Source organism: Phyllostomus discolor, chromosome 3, assembly GCF_004126475.2.
Source record: "Phyllostomus discolor isolate MPI-MPIP mPhyDis1 chromosome 3, mPhyDis1.pri.v3, whole genome shotgun sequence".
NCBI classification, from domain to species: Eukaryota; Metazoa; Chordata; class Mammalia; order Chiroptera; family Phyllostomidae; genus Phyllostomus; species Phyllostomus discolor.
The window spans coordinates 134,218,279-134,231,370 of NC_040905.2; the positions used below are offsets into that span (position 1 = coordinate 134,218,279).

Genomic DNA, 13,092 nt, shown 5'->3' on the forward strand with positions numbered 1-13,092 from the left:
GGGCATGAAGGTTCCCCATTACCCAACAACTTCTTCAGTATCTTTCCCTTCACCATCACTTCTGGCCCATTCCTCTCCAGGAGCTAGCTAGAAGCCCAGGGAATGGGCACAGGGCAGGAAGTGAATAGACAGGAGACACAGGGTAGCAGTTTCTAGTGGCTTCTTTTTTTCTTCTCCCTCGGCATAACTCCTGCAGACCTTGTCCTGGACTAACTCTGAAGAAAGACTAGAAGAAGCTGACGTTTTGTAGGGTCTGTCACAAAAGTTAGCAGAAAGGCAGGAGAAAGGGAGAGAGTGAGAGATGTCCCTCCTCTGATCCTCTTTCTGATCTCACATTCTCATCTTGAGCTTCAACTCTTCTGGGAAGTCTTACAGGACTCCCTTCTCCTACCTGCACACTCCTGGCAAAGAAGAGTTGCCACCATGCTCCAACCCTGTATCACCTGGCATATTTTGGGGCCACACTATGGATATCCTCTATTGAATCATCTATGGGCTGCCTTTCCCAAGCCACCTCCCCTATTATACTGGATGGCAAGGAGCTGGTGGTCATTCAATCAAAGATGACTAAGCACTTCCTGTGTGGAACTGAATGTGCCAGGTGCAGACCAAACAATCGAAAACAAAACAATCTGTACCGTTAGCAGTTCAGGGCCCAGTGAGAGGTGTGCATATGTACATACACATACCAAATTGTGATAAAGGCAATGAAGGAAAAGGATAGGCTGAGGTAAAAGAAAGTAAAAGAGAGTAATGGGGAGGGGGGAGGAGGGAACTAATTTAGATCAGGTAGTTGGGGATTAGCTAGGTGAAAAGAAGTGGGAAGAGATTTTTAACAGAGGGAACAGGAGTTGTGATAGCCCTGAGTCAAGGAAGAGCAAGAGCAAAAGAGAAAGACAACCCAAGGAGCAAAGGTAAGGTGACCTGAGATATAGCTTGGCCGTACCACAGGCCATGATAAGATTTTAGGATTTTATTCTCTGGTTATTCTGGCCCAATAATTTTAAACAAAGTTCCAGGATGCAGAGAAGTGCCAGGATACAGTTTACATTTCAAAGATCACTCTGGGGAAACTCCCAGTCAAGATGGAGGTATAGGTAAACATACCTCGCCTCCTCACACAACCACATCAAAATAACATCTAAACGAAGAACAACCATCACTCAGAACTGTCAGATCGACCTGAATGGAAGTTGGACAACTATGTAATTAAAGAAACCACATCCATCCAAACTGGTAGAGGCAGAGGGGCAGAGATCAGAAAACGCTGCCACATGCAAGTGTGACGGATAAAAATTTGGGAGGAATACTTCAGGAGCGAGAAGTTAAAGTCCCAGCCCCATACCAGGCCAGCAAGCCCAGAGTTCCAATGCCAGGAAGGTAAGTCCCCATAACTACTGTTATAGGGTGCAGCCAAGAGGGGGGACCCCAAATAGGCATTTGAAATGGGGTCCAGAACTCAAGGTGTCCAGGAGATTTTAAGATGTCTCTACCACTTCCCCCACAGGGGTGAGTTGGGGGAAAGGGCACACAGAGCAAGAACATGCAGGGCAGCTTTGCAGCTAATCCATGGCATGGTCATTTAGCATACCTATAGCCTTTGGCTGGTTGCTTAAATATGTTAAATAGCTATGGCCATGCTCAAGGCCAGGGGAATGGAAAGGGATCTCCCCCCCAAGATGGGACTGGGGGGCAGGTCCCCCGAGTTACAGCACCTGCATGGGAGCTCGGAGAAGAATGGCTCCATGACATGGGGCCACACCTGCCCAGACCCATGATGGCGACCAGAAAAGCTGGAGAAGACAGCAGGTTGAGGGCAAGTGTGGCCGAGTGTGGGAGGAGTCGGAAATGGGGCTGCAGAGGAAGATTGGCTCGGGGATTTAAACCCAGACACGGCAGCCATTGAGGAGAGAACCATGCGGCTTTAGCAGAGTGGGGACTCCCGTGGCCCTGGGAGAGAGGACCACATGCCTTTGCCAGAGTGGGGACCCCCACAGCTTTAGAAGGGGGAACCACCACCTGGTTTTAGTAGAGATCCTGGCAATGCAGCTGAGGGTGCCAGGAACCCAGGGAGGTCTCCCAGTCGAGATGGATTACTAGATGGGAATAACCAGAGGACTGCCTGAGCCATGGACTTCTATTTTCTTTCCTGAGATACGGTACTCTGGACTGGGCAAAGGGTGAAGGAAGGACTGTGTCTGTTAGTGGGTGTTTTAAAGGGACTTTAGGATTTTTGATAAAGACATTAGGTCCCTACTTTAAGTTTGCATAGCATTAAATAAACATTTCCTTTCCTTTTCACGAATCTCTGGCATTGAAAGACATCTTTCCTCTGGCGGCGGACATACGGACCTGGGGGCTTCTTTCAGTAATAGTATATCGTCCCAGGCCCTCCCCTTGTTTGTTCTGTAACACTGCTAGCTGCAAAGACAGCAGGGATTGAGTTGGTGGAGAAACTTCTGGAGTCCCAAGCAGTTCCTTTTAAAGAACCCACACACTGACTTAATCACACTCACTCCCTCTGAGCGCCATCAACAGGGCAGCAGCTTGATAGGCACCAGTGGCATACAAGGAGAAATGGAAGTGCCTGGCTTTCAGGGTGAGAACTGGGGGACAGATTTCTCCCAAACAGAAAGGTAGCAGAGGCCATTGTTCCTCTTCTGAGCTCTCCCTGCACAGTGCCACAGAGCTGGCAGGCAGGTGCCATATCTGAGACTCCTTCTACTTGGCTAACACTGTTTACCTTGCCCTGGCCCTGGAGATCCCCTGAGGCTCCATCCCACCCAACTTATGGGCCCATCCAAGCTATTAAAAATGGGTTTTCTATACAAATGGTTGGTATTGACTCATTCTTCAGATCTTCCTAAATCCTCTCAAATAAGCAACACCAGCCCCAGTAAGCCCTCAATCCTGTACCTCTTGCTAAATGGCCCAAGGCTCAGCACTAGGAGCCAGCCAACCTAGGTTCACAGCTTGGCTTCACCTGGGAAACTCCAAGCCTAAGCACAAGGAGCAGCCATCTGGAGATTTCTTTATAGCTCATGTAGGGTGGCCCCAGGCAGAACACAGGAGGGGACTGAACTTGGCCTGCACCACCCAGGAAACTCCAGAGCCTGCCTACACTGTAAACAGCTAAAGACTACACTGGGGTACTACCATCCTGCCCCTGCATAGCTGATCCTCCATGAAGAGTGGAGGCTGGTGGGCAGTGGTCACAGCCAGTCCCTGAAGCTAGGTAAGTGTCACCCACTGACCTGCTAACAGCAATCAAGGCATAACTACAAGAGGAGGGTGTACTCAGTCCACAAGAATGGCACACCTTTAGAACCCAGATTTGGTGACAGGGGAGACTGTGCCTTTGAACCCTACAGGGCACTTACTACATTAGGGCATGCCACCAAGACACGGAGTCAGAGCAGCTCTACCTAATACATAGAAACAAACACAGGGAGGCTGTCAAAAAGAGGAGACAAAGAAATCTGGCCCAAATGAAAGAACAGAACAAAACTCCAGAAAAAAGAACTAAACAAAATGGAGATAAGCCATCTATCAGATGCACAGTTCAAAACAGTAGTTAGAAGGATGCTCCAAGAACTTAGTGAGGACCTGAACAGCATGAAAAAGATCCAGTCAGAAATGAAGGGTACACTAACTGAGATAAAAAACAACTTACAGGGAAACAACAGTGGAGTGGATGAAGCCAAGAACCACATCAATGATATGGAACATAAGGAAGCAAAAAAAACAACCAATCAGAACAACAAGAAGAAAAAAGAATCCAAAAAAAAAAGGGTAGTATAAGCCACTCTGGGACAACTTCAAGAATTCCAACATTCGCATCATAGTGGGGCCAGAAGGAGAAGAGAAAGAGCAAGAAGTTGGAAATCTATTTGAAAAAATAATGAAAGAAAACTTCCCTAATTTAGTGAAGGAAACAGACATGTAAGTCCAGGAAACACAGGGAGTCCCAAACAAGATGGATGCAAAAAGGCTCATTCCAGGACATGTCATAATTAAAATGTCAAAGGTTAAAGATAAAGAGAGAATCTTAAAAGCAGCAAGAGAAAAGAAATTAGCTGCCTACAGGGGAGTTCACATAAGACTGTCAGCTGATTTCTCAAAAGAAACTTTGCAGCATAGGAGGGATTGGCAAGAAATATTCAAAGTCATGCAAAGCAGGGACCTACAGCCAAGACTGTTCTACCCAGCAAGGCTATCATTTAGAATTGAAGGGCAGATAAAAAGCTTTACAGACAAGAAAAAACAAAAGGAGTTCATCATCGCCAAACCATTATTATATGAAATGTTAAAGGGACCTATTTAAGAAAAAGAAGTAGATCAAAATTATGACAGTAAAACAGCAATAAATACATATGTATCAACAACTGAATCTAAAAAACAAACTAAGAAAATGGTAAGAACAGAGACAAAAATCATGGATATGGAGAATGTTTTAATGATTGCCAGATGGGACAGGAGTGTGGGAGAGTGGGTGAGAGGTGAGGAGATTAAGAAGTACACATAGGTAGTTACAGAATAGCCATGGGGATGTAAAGTACAGTCTAGGAAATGGAGTAGCCAAAAAACTTATACACATGACCCATGGACATGAACAATGGTGTGGGGATTGCCTGAGGGAGTGAGGGGTGCTGGGTGGAGGGAGGCAAAGGGGTAAAAATCAGGACAACTGTAATAGCATCATCAATAAAATATAATAAAAATAAAAAATAAAAAGAAGGTGGGAAGAGGAGAGCAAAAGAGAGTGTAACAAAGCAGAGTGAACTGAGTGCAAGGACTAGAGTAGGTTCTAGGAAACCAGGAGCTGCTGCTGCAGGGACCAGTGGCAGTGGAGAAAGTGTGAAGAGTGCCTGCAATGTATTTTAGCAGTAATATCAAGAGAAACTGGCAATGAATTTGATGAGAAGTGGTACAGGTGAGGTAGGAATCAAGGCTATCCCACGTTTCTTGAATAGGAGGTGAACAGACACATCTTTTACTTAGATGGAATGAAGGGAAGATTTGTGAAGAATTAACTAAAAGCTCAGTTTGGGATGTGTGTATTTAGCATATCTGAGGCACAATCCAACAAAGGTATGAAACAGGTTCTTAGCTATCCAAGTCGGGGAGAGGTCTGGCCTAAAGATACAAGAGGCCTGTCCGGAAAGTATCCAGCCACGTGCATACCAAGAAAAAGAGAGACATTTATTGAAGAAGATACAAGATACAAGAAACTTTGTACATTGGACAATGACACCTCCAACCCCTTCAAAGTAGGCCCTTTGGGACCTCACACAGTTCTCCCAGTGTCTCTTCCACTTCAAAACACTGCAAAATCCTTTGTTGAAATCGCCATCAGCTGCCCCTTCGTGTTTTCCTGAATCTCATTGACAGTCTGAAATCTCTTCCCCTTCAGAGGTGATTTTAGTTTTGGGAAAAGCCAGAAGTTGCAGGGTGCCAAATCTGGGCCATAGGGGCATTGAGTCAATTGGGTGATTTGATGTTTCACCAAAAAGCTCTGCATGAGACATGATGTATCAGAGGGCATGTTGTTGTAATGAAGCTGCCAATCACCAGTTGCCCATAGCTGTGGCCGTTTTCATTGTATTGTATCTCTCAGCTGACAAAGAACACTGAGGTAGTACTCCTTATTAATTGTTTGGCCTGGAGGGATGTACTCATGATGGACAACACCTTCCCAATAAAAAAAAAACACAGTTAACGTGGTCTTGGTCTTGCTGCAACTTTGCTGGGCCTTCTTTGGGTGTGGAGAACAAAGTGACTTCCATTGGGATGACTGGGCCTTTGTTTCCAGATCATAGCTGTAGACACATGATTAATCTCCAGTTATGACCTTTTTGAAGAAATCTGGTTCATTGGTAGTGGTTTGAATCAAGTCATTAGCAACTGCAGCACAATGTTCCTTCTGGTTTGGTAGTAGAAGCTGCAGAATGAATTTTGCCACAACATGTTTCATGCCAAGATCTTGCACCAAAATCTCCAACAGTCTTTGAAATCCCCAGATCAGCTTCTAGTTCTCACACTGTTAATTGCTGATCTTTGTTTATTAAAGCCTGTACACATTCAACATTCTCAGGTGTTCTGCTTGTTGCAGGCCTTCCAGAATGTGGATCACTTTCAATAGCTTCTCAACCATTTTTGAAGCATTTGTGCCACACTTTTATTTGCACTGCACTAATTGCATCATCCATGAAAGCCTTCTGAATCATCCAAATACTTTCTATGGAGGAATGTTCAGGCTTATCGCAAAATTTGATGCAGATTTGTTGCTCTACTCACTCAGTTATTTAGAATGGAACAGCCACACAGTACACATGCTCACTCAATAGGGTCTATCGCCCTCACTGACTAGTATAGTGACATTGTCACCATTCATGCATGCACATTTCAGTCCACTCTCTTTGGCTGCCAGATTACATAGATGCCACACAAACTATTCTCATTATATTAACAATGGATGGACTTTTTCTGGACAGACCTTGTACATTAGGGGACTGTCATGTGTATAGAATGGCAAGAGAATGGATGAGTGGTCTGAGGGAGAGAGGTGTGTGTGGGGAGAAGAGGGTCTGGGTCTGTGCCAACAGGTAGAAGAGGAAGAGCAGTCACAGATGGAAAGAGGCAGGAGACATGCAGAGACAATGCTATGGATGAACACAAGGCAGGCCTGGCTGTGACCCGCACTGCTGAGGGGACATGGATGTTGGGAGGGAAACACAAGCATTGAATTGGGCAGGCCCTTTATGGCCTCCCGGAGAATACTGTTTTGATGGAGTGATGGAAGCTGAAGGCAAAGTCAGTGAGGAGATGAAGTGGAAGTGCAGCCAGTCTTGCAGACTGGTCTTCAGAAGGAGGCTGTGAGGGGAGCACCACCAGAAGGCCCCACAGGAGTGGTGGAAAGTGGTGTTCTAGGACAGCATGGCTGACTGCTGAAGGGCAAGAGACAGAGGAATGGCAGAGGCTGAAAGACCCATAGCTACCATTTATTAAGGGTTTACCTGGAGTGGTGCTAAGCATTTTATCTGTATGTCAATCCTCCGAACAACCCCACAAGGATAAAACAGGGACCATCATTACCCTTATTTTATAGATAAGGCAATTGAGGTCAGAGAGTGACCAAGGACTTACAGCTATAATTTGAACCCAGAAGGTCTGATATTACAGCTGGTCCTCAGCCTCAGGTTATATATGTCTCTCTACTCTGCAGCCAGGGAAGTGGAGGTTGCTGCTCAGAAGATAGGGCCTGGGACCAGCAGGGGAGAACAGAAGATGCTTTCCAAACAAGCCAGATACCTGGATCCTGTGTTCATCCCACTCTGTGTTTGGGGAAGTCTTTTAAGTCCAAACCATCAGCCAGTTTCAGCCATATTAATGGACCCCTGGGCAGGGATTTCTGTCCAGCCTTCTAGAGGAAGTACAACATCCCTTAGGAGTAGGGGGAAGGTTCTGTATACTCTGTCACAGAGCCAGAGATCCCCCAGGAGACAGAAAGCTCTGAGGTACACAGGGGAAAATTTGGCTGCTCAATGACTCCTCCCTTCTCAAATAGCAGGAATATTTTTTGAACTGCTTTCATTACACCTTTTTTCTTCCAAGATTCATATAAAATAAATACGTACATCATTAGAAAAGTTTTTCATTTCAGTGGAAGTTCTTCAGAGACAGCATCATTCCTAAGCCCTCTGAGCAACCATGTGAGTTAGTGTGATTTTTAGCATTAGATCACAGTGGCTGAGAGATGCCCAGCCGCACAAAGGTACGAACTGTTGAGAATGAACAGTAGATAAAAAGGAAACTAATATAAAATAGTAGATCCACTAAATATCTGAATTAAAAGATATTGCTTAGTTACAAATTTATATAAGAGTTTTAGAAGTTCTATAGTAAAGTCAGTAGGTACTGTGAACTCTGACAAAAAGACACTAAGGAGAGCTCCTGATTGTTAACTGGGCTCGAATGAAAAAAACAAGACAAAACAAAAAAATGACAACAGAGTCTAGCAGCTATTTCTACATAGGGGCCTTTCATGCAAACTGCACTTCACAGAGAGGCCTTCACTGAACTACCTGCCTACAATGTATTTCTGCCACCTGAGCCAGCCCTTATGAAGGAGTTCCTGGAATCCTGTTTCAACCAATAGAACTGAGGTTTTTCCCCATCTAAATAGAGCTGCAGAGTGCTCTGATCAACCTAAATGGCTCTATTGGCCAATAAGGATAGTGTCTTTTGGGCCAATCAAACTGCAAGGATTTGGAGTCCTTATTTGCATGAGGACAGGCCAATCAGGGACCAGGGGCAGGGACTGCTGTCCCTAATAAGCCAGGTTCTCTCTGGCTCTGAGAGTGTCCTTTCCCTTTCCATGGAAGACTGAAGACTGTATATCCCTTGCTGAGCTGAAATACTGAAGATGTCACGCCAGGATAGAATGGAGCAGACCAGCACAGTCCAGAGCAGACTCGCACAAAACAAAGCAGATCATCAAGGACCAGGGCACAGCTATCTAGACAGAGATGGGCCTGGCCAAAGGGCTGCCTCACAGCTGTGCTGTTTTCACAGCCATACTGTATCACAATCAAGCTGTTTTGCACTGAATAAAGTTTCCATCTTCAGCACACCCAAAATTGGGGATTCCTATTGGTGCTGAATTGCTGCCAATGGCCATCATTTGACAATACATATAGTAAGTAGTCCTCCCTTACCTGCAGGGAGTGTGTTTCAAGACCCCCACTGGATGCCTACAATTGCAGACAGTACCGAACCCTATATATACATTTTTTCCCTATACATATATACCAGTGATAAAGTTTAACTTATAAATTTGGCACAGTAAGAGATTAACAGTAATAATTAATAAAATAATTATAAAAATATACTGTAATAAAAGTTAATATGAATATGGACTTTCTCCCAAAATATCTTATTGTGTTATACTCACCCTTCCTCGTGTCATGATGATGAGAGATGATACAATGTGTATGTGATGGATGAGGCAAAGCTGGGTGAATATGCTGGACAAAGGGATGATTCCTGTCTTGGGGAAGTCAGGGCGAGACAGAGCAAAACAGGGCCAGATTTCTTCACGCTACTCAGAATGGCACATAATTTAAAAACTTATAAATTGTTTATTTCTGTAACTTTCTATTTAATATGTTTGGACTGTGGCTGACTGCAGGAAACTGATACCATAGATTAAGGGGAGGGGCTACTGTAATATTTTTGTTCTTTTCTCAGACATGGAATGAAAAATGTGTACGGTAACAATTGTATTTTTATTAGAGCCTTGATTCAGAGCACACTCTACTAATTTCTGTGAATGATTACATTTATGAATCCAATATTTAACATGTGAATCATCTATTATCAATAAAATCTATTTTGCTCTAAAATTGCAAAGACTTATTAACTCTTTATAAACAATTCTTGCATGAAGAAAACAACAAAGCAACATAACCTTAATATGCTCTCATGACAGCATTTGGTTGAGCCAGCACATTCACATTACATGCAATGTTCTGAATGTGTGCCAGGCTGGTTTTGAAATAAAAAGTGCAAATTACATAATATGTCAATTATATCTCAGAAAAACTAGAAAAAAGGCAAATTACAGAAGAAATGCAAATGACCAATATACAGATTTCCAGCCTTATTAATAATAAAGAAAGGTAAACTAACACATCAAGGAGATACCATTTTTCACCCTCATGTCAACAAATGTTTAGAAGAGTGACATCCAGTGATGAAGGAGGTAGAGAGGCTAGGTATTCTTAGCAGTGGGATATGGAATCTTGCCCTTTTGGTCAAGTCAGTGGTACTGTAACAGGGTGCAGCCAAGAAGGGGGGACCCCAAATAGGGATTTGGAATGGGGTCCAGAACTCAAGGTGTCCAGGAAATATTAGGATGTCCTCCCTCCCCCCCCCACAGGTGTGAGTTGGGGGAAGGGACACATGGAGCAGGGCCATTGAGAGCTGTTTTGTATAGTAACGGCTTTGCAGCTAACCTCTAGTGTGGTCATTTAATTTATCTATAACCTGTAACTGGTTACACAGATATCTTAAATAGCTGTGGCCATGCTCTGAGCCAGGGAACGGAAGTAACTTCCCCACCAAGATGCAACTGGGAGGCAACTCCCTTGAGTTACAGTGCCTGCAGGAGAGCTTGGAGATGACTGGCTCCATGACATGGGGCCATACCTGCCTAGACTCATGATGGCAGCCCAGTAAAGCTGAAAGGATATGAGAGTGCTGGCAGGTGTAACTGAGTGTGGGAGGATTTGGAAATGGGGCTGCAGAGGAAGATTGATGCAGGGATTTAAACCCAGATGCGGCAGCCATTGGCTTTGCCAGAGTGGGGACTCCCGTGGCCACTGTACAGAGAGGATGAGAGAGAATCACCATGCACCTTTAGCAGAGAACCGCCACTCGGCTTTGGCAGAGTGGCAACCCCCCCTCCTCGCAGCCATTGAAGAGAGAGACTGGGAAGCCGCTGGAGGGAGAACCACGTGGTTTTGGCAGAGTGGAGACTCCCGCAGCCATTGTGCAGAGAGGACCACACGGCTGTGGACATGTAAAAGAACCACTCGGCTTTGCCACAGTGGGGACTCCCGTGGTCCTGGGAGGGAGAACCACGCGGCTTTGCCTGAGTGGGGACCCCGAAACTTTAGTAAGGGGACCACCATTCAGCTTTAGCAGAGATCCTGGCGACACAGCTGATGGTGCCGGGAACCAAGGGAGGCCTACCAGCTGAGACGGATTATTGGGAAAAACTGGGGGCTGCCTGAGCCTCGGACTTCTATTTCTTTTCCTGAGATACGGTACATCAGACTGGGCAAAGAGGGAAGAAAGGACTGTGTGTGTTTGTGGGTGTTTTAAGGGACTTTGGGATTTTGATGAAGACATTAGGTCACTACTTTAAGTCTGTACAGCATTAAATAAACATTTCCTTTCCTTTTTATGAATCTCTGGCATTGAGAGATGTCTTTCCTATAAGGTGGCGGACATAACAAACCTGGGGGCTTCCTTTCGGTAATAGCATATTGGCCCCTCTTTGGCTTCCCCTGTGTTCTGTAGCAGTACCACATAATAAAGTATAAAATGTATACATCCCTGGTCTTAGTAATCATACTTTTGTGAAACCACATGGCAAAAATAAAACCCTCAGTTGAAGGATATTTACTGCCCCATTGTTATAAAGACACAATTAGAAACAACTTGAATGCATGCACTGACAGCTGAAAATATTATGGTTCATTCATATCAGGGAATATGTTGCATTTTTTAAAAAATGAGGTTGATGTATATCCCTTGAAGGATATCCAAAATATGCTGGGTAAAAGAAAAAAAATTTCTTAGGGACACTGAAGACTTTCATTCCACTCAACATGTTAGTCACAGAAACTCTAAGGCTGTACTTCTCATCTAACCCTACTTGTTCTATCCTTTCAGTCTGCATACTGATTAAAATGACAAACTCAAGGGAAACAGGATAAGATTAAAAACTTGGCTCTCTAAAATTCCTACCTAATAATTAAAGGGAGTTTTTCACATTGTAACAGTGTTTTGGGAAAATGATAGGGTGAGACTTATGTGTAATGTAATTTTCTCCTTAAAATACTGATGAATAGGCTCCTAGTAAGCACTTTTATGCAGAAAATCTGAGTTTTCTTAATAATTTCTGACATGAGGCAGGAGATGCCTGGACAGGATGCTTTTGCCCTGTCCAATCTCCTGTTATTTGACTTGTAGATATGTCTCTTTAACATTTAGAAAACTATACTTTGTTTCCCCCAAATACTCAATTTAGTGAGGCAGTTGTTTGTCCCATCCTCTTCAAAAAGTGGTAGGATGTAAAGAAATTGGTCCAGCTAATTTTAGCTCCAAATGTTTTTATAGCTACAACAAAAGACCAGAATGTGGGATCCAGTTCTTTGCAAGAAAGATGGGATCCCACATGCGGGTAGTGTCTGTCTCTGGGGAATGTGATCTAAAGCTGTCTGAGAGGCAGAGAAGTGCTAAGACATGACTTCAAAATGCTAGTCAACAGTATTTCTGGTGAGACAAATTTACAAATGCTTGTCTCTGTGTCAAACACATAATTTCTGCTCTATTCTGTGATGCTCCTTTATAAACTTGCCATCCATTAAAAAAAAAAAAAAAGGAGGGGAAACCCCTCACATGAAACAAACACCTGCAGTACTTCACTTTGCCAAACCAGAGAGAGATCAAGGGCTGCTTTGCTGTTGCAGAACCCACAAAAACTGGGACCAGCTTTTCTGGAGAATTACTTAATGCCAAGGAACTGGAAAGAATACTTCCTATCACATCTCAAAGGTATACTTCCATTAAAACTTGATCTAAGATGTACAGGGCTGGGCAAAGTAGGTTTACAGTTATGAGTATGTGAAAATTTATTCTTGTATTATATATTTTTCCATACGAACAACTGTAAACCTACTTTTGCCTTCCCCTGTATATTAAATTGAGGAAACGGTGCCATCATTATCACTTACACCTGCAGAAAAGTTATTTCTCAAAGCAAAGAGCAGCAATGGCAAGTGAAGGAACTGTCCAAGCCCAAACATACTGGACTGTCTACTACCATCAATATCAGAAGATTTTTATTTGAAAAGTAAACATTTTAAATGACTAATTTTATGACCATGTCTTATTAAGATTAAAAAAAAAGTCAGGAAGTCTCAATAAACAAATGACTAAAAATGGGAGTTTTTGCTATTACTTTGCTAACTCTGTTTTTGATAAACACACTAGCCTTTCTTCATCTAAACATTCACCTATAGTATATGACAACATGTAAAGCCTCATTTTTCTTTTACATAAGCTGACAAAACACAAAACTAGAACCTTTGATGAAGGTCAGCCTTTTCTTATAATTTCTTTTGTTTTCTTTTAAGCACCTTTGGAGGCTGTATTATTAGCTTTCAGCAATGGGAATTTAGCTTACATCTGGCCTTAGTTCAGTAATATTTTTATTAGGGAGAAAAGATATAAGCTTGAGAAAACCAAATAAAACATTATGAAAAATAAGTTTTTGTTAAAGTAAATAATAATAGCAACATG

At 43.4% G+C, this 13,092-nt stretch overlaps 1 protein-coding gene across 3 annotated transcripts in view; it reads right to left on the reverse strand.

Annotated features, from left to right (window-relative positions):
• Positions 1 to 13,092, reverse strand: part of FANCC (FA complementation group C) — a 314,032-nt gene that overhangs the window by 49,992 nt on the left and 250,948 nt on the right. The window lies entirely within an intron of this gene.